This window comes from Xenopus laevis, chromosome 8L (assembly GCF_017654675.1).
Source record: "Xenopus laevis strain J_2021 chromosome 8L, Xenopus_laevis_v10.1, whole genome shotgun sequence".
NCBI classification, from domain to species: domain Eukaryota; kingdom Metazoa; phylum Chordata; class Amphibia; order Anura; family Pipidae; genus Xenopus; species Xenopus laevis.
In genome coordinates, this window is record NC_054385.1 from 10,871,609 (window position 1) to 10,880,131 (window position 8,523).

Sequence of the window (8,523 nt, forward strand, 5' to 3'; positions counted from 1 at the left end):
TACCATTTACAGGTAAATAGTGAACTTGAGTGAAAAATGTGAGCATGCTCATTGGCATCCAGTTCGGGCATGTAGTCCCCAAATTGGTAAATCTATAGGAGCGCCACAGTGTGATTTTCTGCCGCCTCTTCGTTCTTCACACCAGGTTTGCATGCTCAGTAAAGTAAAAAGTCGAAAATAAAAGGAAATATCCATTTTTTTCACTCTACTGTGCATGTGCTGGCCCGGGCCATCAAAGAATGAAGAAGTGGAAGAAGTTGATCGCTTTGTGGTGCTCCAAAAACCCAGCTTTGTTACACAATACCAGACCAATCTATCGATAGTGCACTGTCAAATGGCTCAAGAAGGGGCTCACATATGGATCAATGACTAACAAGTTAGATTTTATCTGGATTGGGCATTCAAAATTTGACTATGGTGAAACTCGAACCCACTATCTTTGAATATCTTAGCATGATCACCTAGAAGCCCAATGGGCTAGCCATTGAGCCACAGAGCCAGCCAATTACCCTTTGCACATGCCCACTGTGAGATCATATAGTACATCAGTCTTCCACCAACAAATACTTGTTTTGTCACCAGCATGCACAATAGAGAAAAAGTTTTACCTTAACTCACAGACAGGTGTGAGTGTACGGCTATGGGCACACGGAGCTGTAGGCTCCACTACTCTCAGTCTGATTAAATCTAATTCAGATAGGGGTTGAAAAAAATACCAGCCTTCCTATATATTTATTTTTTTTCCCTAAGATCAACCACCATTTTTATCGGCAAGGCCAGTAAAATACCGGCCAGGTGGCAACCCTAAATTCGGATCAACTGAAATGGGGCATGGAGCAGATCCACTTCTCACAGCCTGCAAAAAATACACATGTTGAGAGCAGTGGAGCCATTAAAAACCTTAGTTTGATCAACTAGAAGTCCAATAAAACAGTCACTGTACCACAAAGGCACCAGCATAGTCACAACCCACACACACTGTCAGACAGTACATTACATCACACTTTCAGCAAAAACATGAAAGCAGACATTTTTGGACCTCCGCATAAATAGAGATGGGGCACAAAGCAGACCCATTTCTTTAAGCCGACATACACAAGTGTAATCAGGACATCAGTTGAACTGCTTTTTAGTTTTGTCCATGTTGCACTTAGGAAGGGGCCTCACATATTGATCTCCTATGATTAACAAGCTGGGTATTACCTCTATTAGTTGACTGGTGGGACTTGAATGCTCAACCTTTGAAAAACTTGATTGACTATTTGTCCAATGCTCAACCCATTGTACCACAGAGCCAGGGAACCTAAAAGCTTTACACTCACACATGCTGAGAGACAGTACAGTACATCACACTTATACCTACAAATGTTTTGTCAGAATTCAAGCTCCAAACTGCTAGTGGCACCCAGTTTGGACACACAACCCCCCAATTTTAACAGCCTCCCCACCAACAGAGCTTACCTAAACTTCTAAAATCTCTTATTCATAGGGGTGTGGAAAAATATTAGGCACCCCTAGTGAATTGAATCTCTAAGTTTTCTTCCCCAGGTCAGTGATGGTTTTAAGGGACGTTTTGCACCACTATCATTCTGACCTTTCCTAGGCCTCCCACGGCACAAATAGACTCGACCATAGAGTAAAAATTTAGTGACTCAAAGAATGGGATCTCTTACCTTGTTTTCTAGAAGACCAGGGCACGTTCCATTGTAGCACAGAGCTGCTTGCTGCAAGATAAATAGAATACTAAAGTCAGGCAAAATCTAAAGGACCAAAAAGTTACTCTGCCCAATGGTACCCAATGGTATAGTGAGTTATCAAGATTCACACAGTCCCACTGAGACCAGACAACTAAGGACACAGAATACAAGTTGATGACTAAGGAAAAGGGTCCCATACATAGAGGAAAGCAGGGCCATCGGGGGGACATCATACACAAGTCTAATCAGGACATCAGTTGGAAAGCTTTTTAGTTCTGGCCACTCAAAAACTGACTCTGGTGGGACTTAAACACACAAGCTTTGAATCCCTTAAGCTTAATTAACTAGAAGTCTAATGCGCTATCCATTGCACCACAGAGCAATCAAGATATTTTGCAATGCTTTTTAGTTTTGAGAATCTGCCTATGGACCACTCAAAAGCTGACTTTGGTGGGACTCAAGCCCACAACCTTTGAATTCCTTAGTTTAATTAACTAGAAGGTCAATGCACTATCCATTGTGCCACAGAGTCTGTAAGTCACAGTGTGGTATCTGCTTCCAGCCCTCTATTATGGCCCCAGGATCCAAACACAAAAAGCGGGTACAGTACATAACACTTCTACTTACAAGTAATGTCTCATAAAAAAAGAGCTCCAAAATATTATCATGCTCAGTGGCACCCAGTTTGGCCATGCAATTCCCAATTTGGTTCATCTGTAGGAGCACCACAGAGTGAGCTTCTTCTGCTTCTTCATTCTTCATGCCGTGGGCATTCATGTAGTAAAGTGAAAAGCCAAACTTAAAGCAAAAACCCAGCCTTTTAATTGGAAGAAGATGGTCCCTTTGTGGTTCTCCTAGAGAAGAACTCTGGGGTGGTGCAGTTTTAGCAAACAGGAGCACCTACCCAGGGTATAAGGAAAGTGATTACAACCAGATTCTTACCCTTGGATATATAAATTGCACTAAATATATTAAAGACTAACATACTGCTGACATATGGACCAGTGATTAACAAGTTGGAATTTTATCTCCACCCCAGTCTCAAAAGCTGAGTGTGGTAGGTCTTGAATCCACAACCTTTGAATACCTTAGCTTGATCAACTCAGAAGCCATTGCACTACCCATTGTGCCACAGAGCCAGTAGGCAACTACACACCATGAGCCACACACACTGTGAGACCATACAGTACATTTGGTACAGTAGTCACCACTACAACTGCTTCTCTTTTCTTGGCAGCGCACGTTCCCCAATGGCAACTTACCATCGGCACACAAATGCAGGAGCAACTGTAACAGCACCACATATTCATTAAATGCCTTTACAGGAATGGGACCTGTTATCCAGAATGCTCAGGACCATGGATGTTCCAGATAATGGATCTTTCCATAATTTGGATCTTCATACTGTAAAGTCTACTAGAAAATCATGTAAACATTAAATAAAACCAATAGGCTGGTTTTGCTTCCAATAAGGATTAATTATATCTTAGTGTTTTATTATTACAGAGAAAAGGCAAATCATTAAAAAAAAATGGATTATTAGGATAAAATAGAGTCCATGGGAGATAATCTATGAGGACAATGGGTTTCCAGATCCCATACCTGTATTGAACACTTTCAGCAACATGTCAGGCCATAGGGCTTTTTCAAGCTGACAAACCACATTAACAATCCATTTGTTATCCTGTTGCGCCATCTAGTGGTTATTAGTGTACAAAACATTATACAAAGTCATTACAATTTAGAAAGGTCTCAAACATACGTGCTCCATATTAGAAAAGTGTGAGTGCTTGATTAGATATCCATATTAAACACATCTGAAAGTACCCAGTCCGGTGAAAAATATTTAAGGAATACGGCTGCAATGAAAGGGGATCGTAAAGGATCCGATTACCGTGTGCAGTTCTTGCTGGTTCTCTCCACCTGAAGCTCCGCCGATAGCCTAGTTGTGCGGAGACCCCATGTGGCAGGGTTTTTTCTTGTTGATGCGCATATTATCTTCAGCAGTGACGTCATTGGCACGCTTTTTGAAAGCAGCTATTTGCCTCGGCGTCCTTGCCCTAAAGCGCGCTTCATTCAGCATGGATCCAGCTACCGGTAGATGTGCCACCTCCAAATCATCTGGGTGAGAGCCTTGCCAGCTGCCTATGTTTTCTTATTAAAGGCATCCAGACCCGGATTTGTGGAAAGGCCACCTAGGCCCGGACCTAGGGCGGCAGGATTTTTGGGGGGCGGCATGCTGCCCAACCACACCCACATTGGTTCAAAAACACCGGGGATGCGCTGGAGATACAATACCTTTTTTTAATTCCCATGCGCCAATCCCCATTGCTCCAGTCCAGATGATGAAAATTTGCACAGATAAAGGGGAGGGGACAGGGGCGATGAACGGCAGTGGGCCTAGGGGCGCCCACTATGTAAATCCGGTACTGATGACATCTACGAAAAGAGCTTAGTACTCAATTTCTCTATTTGCAGTGACTCTGTCCCTGCTAATAAATCTTGGAGTAGGAAACACCATAGAAGGGAGGAGAGTACAGAAGTCAGACTCTGCAGAGCATGTGACAACCCAGCGATAAAAAAACCCAGAAAATTATGTCAGCCATGATTTCAAGATTATGCCTCGTATGATAAGGACAGTCAGTCTTCTGTTACTCAGCAGGATGTGTCTGCTCCTTCAGTTCCCCTTAATCAAGAGATTATTATGCTATGGATTAAGGAGGCAGTGTCTAAAATCTTGATACAGCCAACAACTTCTAAGGAGCCTAGTGCCTCTATATCTCCATGGGGGAAAGATCTCTCCAAGATTCTCCAAGGTCCTAGAAGTACTTATCGCTCAGCTGAGGTTGCAGGGGATAGAAGTGTAACATTACCTGGATGACCTCTTGATTGTTGCAAGAAATCTGAAGGTTTTAAGGGAGCATGTTGCTCAGGTGAAAACAACTCTTCATTGTTTCAGATGGATCCTCAATGAGGAAAGAGTCATTTGATCCCCACTCAGAAGATGGTGTACCTGTGGGCTAGGTCTGGTTACTCTTTCACCTCAGAGACAAAACGTTGAGGACTTTCACCTTTATCCAGGCAAGAGAGCTCATGAGTTTTCTAGGATTACTGACATCCACCATAGGTCTGGTGAAGTGGGCGAGATGGAGGATGAGACCTATTCAGAAGTGGTCCCTTGCCCATGGGGACAGATATTGCAGGGATTGGAACCAGAAATGTGTTTACCTCTGAATTTCAAAATCTGGGGGTTTTTTCATGGAAAAACAGACTAGACATTGGCTGAGGAAACCCATACATATGGGGCACAAGCTCAGGGAGTATGGAGAAGGGATCTATTCCATCTCCCTTCAAATATTCTAGAGCTAAGAGCAGTTTGAGAAGCTCTAATCTCCTTCAGGTCAGTTCTCCTAGGTACTTCTGTGAAGATCAGATCCGACAATGCTTCGGCAGTAACTTACATAAGGAAATAAGGAGGGACTGGCAGTGCCAGGCTCCTGAATGAGACTCTCCCAATCATCATGTGGGCTCAATCCCATCTCCTAGATATTACTGCCGTCTTGATTTATCAAGCAGATATCTTGGGCAGGGGCATTTCGAGCAAAGCGGAGTGTGAACTGTGTCCTAAGGTCTTCAATTGGGTTACATCCAAATGGTGTCTTCCTCTTGTGGACTTGGCCTCAGAGCAGAATTTCAAAATCCAGACCTTTTCCAGAGTCCCATCACCATCAGCGATGGCTGTAGATTTGCTCTCTCAGGACTGGACAAACCTCTGGGCATATGGGTTTCCCCCATTCCCTTTAATCTTCAGGGTGCTAAAGAATATACTTTTATCTCAGATGGAGGTGACTGCAATCTTGCCGGATTGGCCTCTGAAGTTCCCAAAATGTTATTTTTGGCAAGGCCCAAAGAGTTAGCAGTGTTACATAATTCCAAATATCCCAAAAATAGACAACCAAATGGCTGCCCACTTATTCACCAATGATCACATTATCTGAGAATTCACATCCACAACTTTTGACAACCTTACTTTAACTTCTGGAGGTCCTGTGGCTCAGAGCCTTATAGATGAAGAGACAGAATGAATATAAAGACCAATCCAGGGTGACTGAAACCATGGAACATCTTACCTTGTTTTGTAGAAGACCAAGGTACATTCCATCATAGCACAGAGCCAGCTTGCTGCAAGATAAATAGACAACTCAAATCAGGCAAAATCTAAGGACCAAAAAGTTACTCTGCTATATTGTTTCATCAAATACATACTCAAAATAAAATGTACAAACAGTTTCAAATAGAGAATTCTGCCAATTCACACAAACCCTAAGTGAAACAACCCACTAAGAACACAAATTAGAAGCTGATCACTAGGAGAAAGAAGGGCTTACAAAGAGGAAAGCGCTGTCACCATCAGGGGGGCAGGTGGGAGTCATGTCAGGGACATTATACACAAGGTACTACTATAGAATCAAACCCACAACCTTTGAATAACATATGAGAAGCAACTAGAAGTCCATTGCGCTAACCATTGTGTCACGGAGCAAAGAACATAACACTATTACCTACTTACGTACAATTCATTAAATTATACTACCATTTACAGGTATTATTTCATAAAATATTGAACATGACTGAAAAATGGCACCGAGTTCAGGCATGTAGTCCCCAAATTGGTACATCTATAGGAGCACCACAGTGTAATCTTCTTCTGCTTCTTTGTTCTTCACAACAGGTTTGCATTCTCAGTAAAGTAAAAAGCCGAAATTATAAGTAATATCCAGTTTTTTCACTCCACTGTGTATGTGTTGGCCCGGGCCAAGAATGAAGAAGTTTAAGAAGATGATCGTTTTGTGGTGCTCCTATAACAAAGCTTTGTCACACAATACCAGAGATCACTAGAGGAAAGACCAGACACAGGGGAAGGCAGTGCCACTATAATGAGGAGAGACAGAAGGGAATCCTGTAAGGGAACTCATACACAAATATAATGAGAACAACAGCTTTTTCGTTTTTGCAATTTATCAATGGTGCACTTCTGTCAAATGGCGGCTCACATATGGACCAATGACTAACAAGTTAGGTTCTATCTGGATTGGGCATTCAAAGGCTGACATGGGTGGGACTTGATCACAACTAGAAGTCCAACGCACTTTTGTCCATCTGTCTTTGGTGCGCTCAGGAAGGGTCTTCACATATTGACCTCCTATGATTAACAAGCTGGGTATTACCTCTATCAGAGAATCAAAAGATGACTCTGGTGTGAATCAAACCCTCATCTTTTGAATACATTGCCCAACTAGATGTCCAACATGCTATCCATTGCACCACTGACCCTAAGAGCTCTAACACCCACACATGCTGAGAGACAGTACAGTATATAACACTTCCACCTACAAATGTTTTATCAGAACTCAAGCTCCAAAATGCCAGTTTGGACATACAACCCCCCAATTTTAACAGCCTCCCCACCAACAGAGCTTACCTAAACTTCTAAAATCTCTTGTTCATAAAGGCGTGGAAAAACATTAGGCACCCGCAGTGAACTGAATCTCTACAGTTTCTACAGCAGCTTTGCACCACCATCATTCTTACCTTTTTCTAGGCCTCCCACGTCACAAAACAGACTCGACCATAGAGTGAAGAGTTTAGAGTGACTCATATTATCTTGTTTTCTAGAAGAACAAGGCACGTTCCATTGTAGCACAGAGCTGCTTGCTGTAAGATAAATAGAATACTAAAGTCAGGCAAAATCTAAAGGACCAAAAAGTTACTCTGCCCAATGGTACCCAATGGTATAGTGAGTTATCAAGATTCACACAGTCCCACTGAGACCAGACAACTAAGGACACAGAATACAAGTTGATGACTAAGGAAAAGGGTCCCATACATAGAGGAAAGCAGGGCCATCGGGGGGACATCATACACAAGTCTAATCAGGACATCAGTTGGAAAGCTTTTTAGTTCTGGCAAACTGTCTATGGTGCACTCTTGTCAAATGGTTGAGAAAGGGACTCACATATGGACCAGTGATTAACAAGTTAGAATTTTATCTCCACCCCAGCCTCAAAAGCTGACTCTGGTGGGACTCAAACCTAAAACATTAGAATACCTTAGCTTGATCAACTAGAAGTCCAATGCACTACCCATTGTGCCACAGAGCCAGTAGGCAACCACACACCATGAGCCACACACACTGTGAGACCATACAGTACATTTGGTACAGTAGTCACCATTACAACTGCTTCTCTTTTCTTGGCAGTGCACGTTCCCCAATGGCAACTTACCATAGGCACACAAATACATACCTCCCAACATTTCGGAAGTAAAAAGAGGGACAAAAAAAAATTTTTCCGCACGTAGCGCAGCAATTTTTTTGACCACACCCCTTTCTGTGGCCACACCCCCTAATTACCATGTTTGTTTTACAAAATTTGGCAGGTTATTAAAAGTTTGAAAATATTTCTCCTTATCTAAACTGTGTTTTTGTGTCTCAAAATTGTTACAAAGTATCGTATTTGCACCTGTTAGGTGTTCTGGGCTCTCTGCTAAAAGCCAATTAAGTGAGAAACTTTGTTTCTTTTTCTGGCTGTTCAGTGCAGAGAAAAGAGGGACTTTCCAGTACAAATGAGGGACAGCGGGTTGAGCAGTAAAAAGAGGGACTGTCCCTCCGAAAAAGGGACAGTTGGGAGGTATGCAAATGCAGGAGTAACTGTAACAGCACCACATATTCATTAAATGCCTTTACAGGTATGGGATCTGTTATCCAGAATGCTCAGGCTCAGGATAATGGATCTTTCTTTAAGTTTATACCTTAAGGCTACTAGAA

At 42.5% G+C, this 8,523-nt stretch overlaps 1 long non-coding RNA gene across 1 annotated transcript; it reads right to left on the reverse strand.

The window, feature by feature from the left end:
• Window positions 1-849: 849 nt before the first annotated feature.
• LOC121397119 lies at window positions 850-7,766 on the reverse strand. The gene is made up of 3 exons (XR_005963471.1): window positions 7,290-7,766; window positions 5,828-5,879; window positions 850-1,724 (listed from the first exon to the last, which is right to left on the reverse strand). It is a non-coding gene; the product is annotated as an uncharacterized LOC121397119 (long non-coding RNA).
• Window positions 7,767-8,523: the final 757 nt, after the last annotated feature.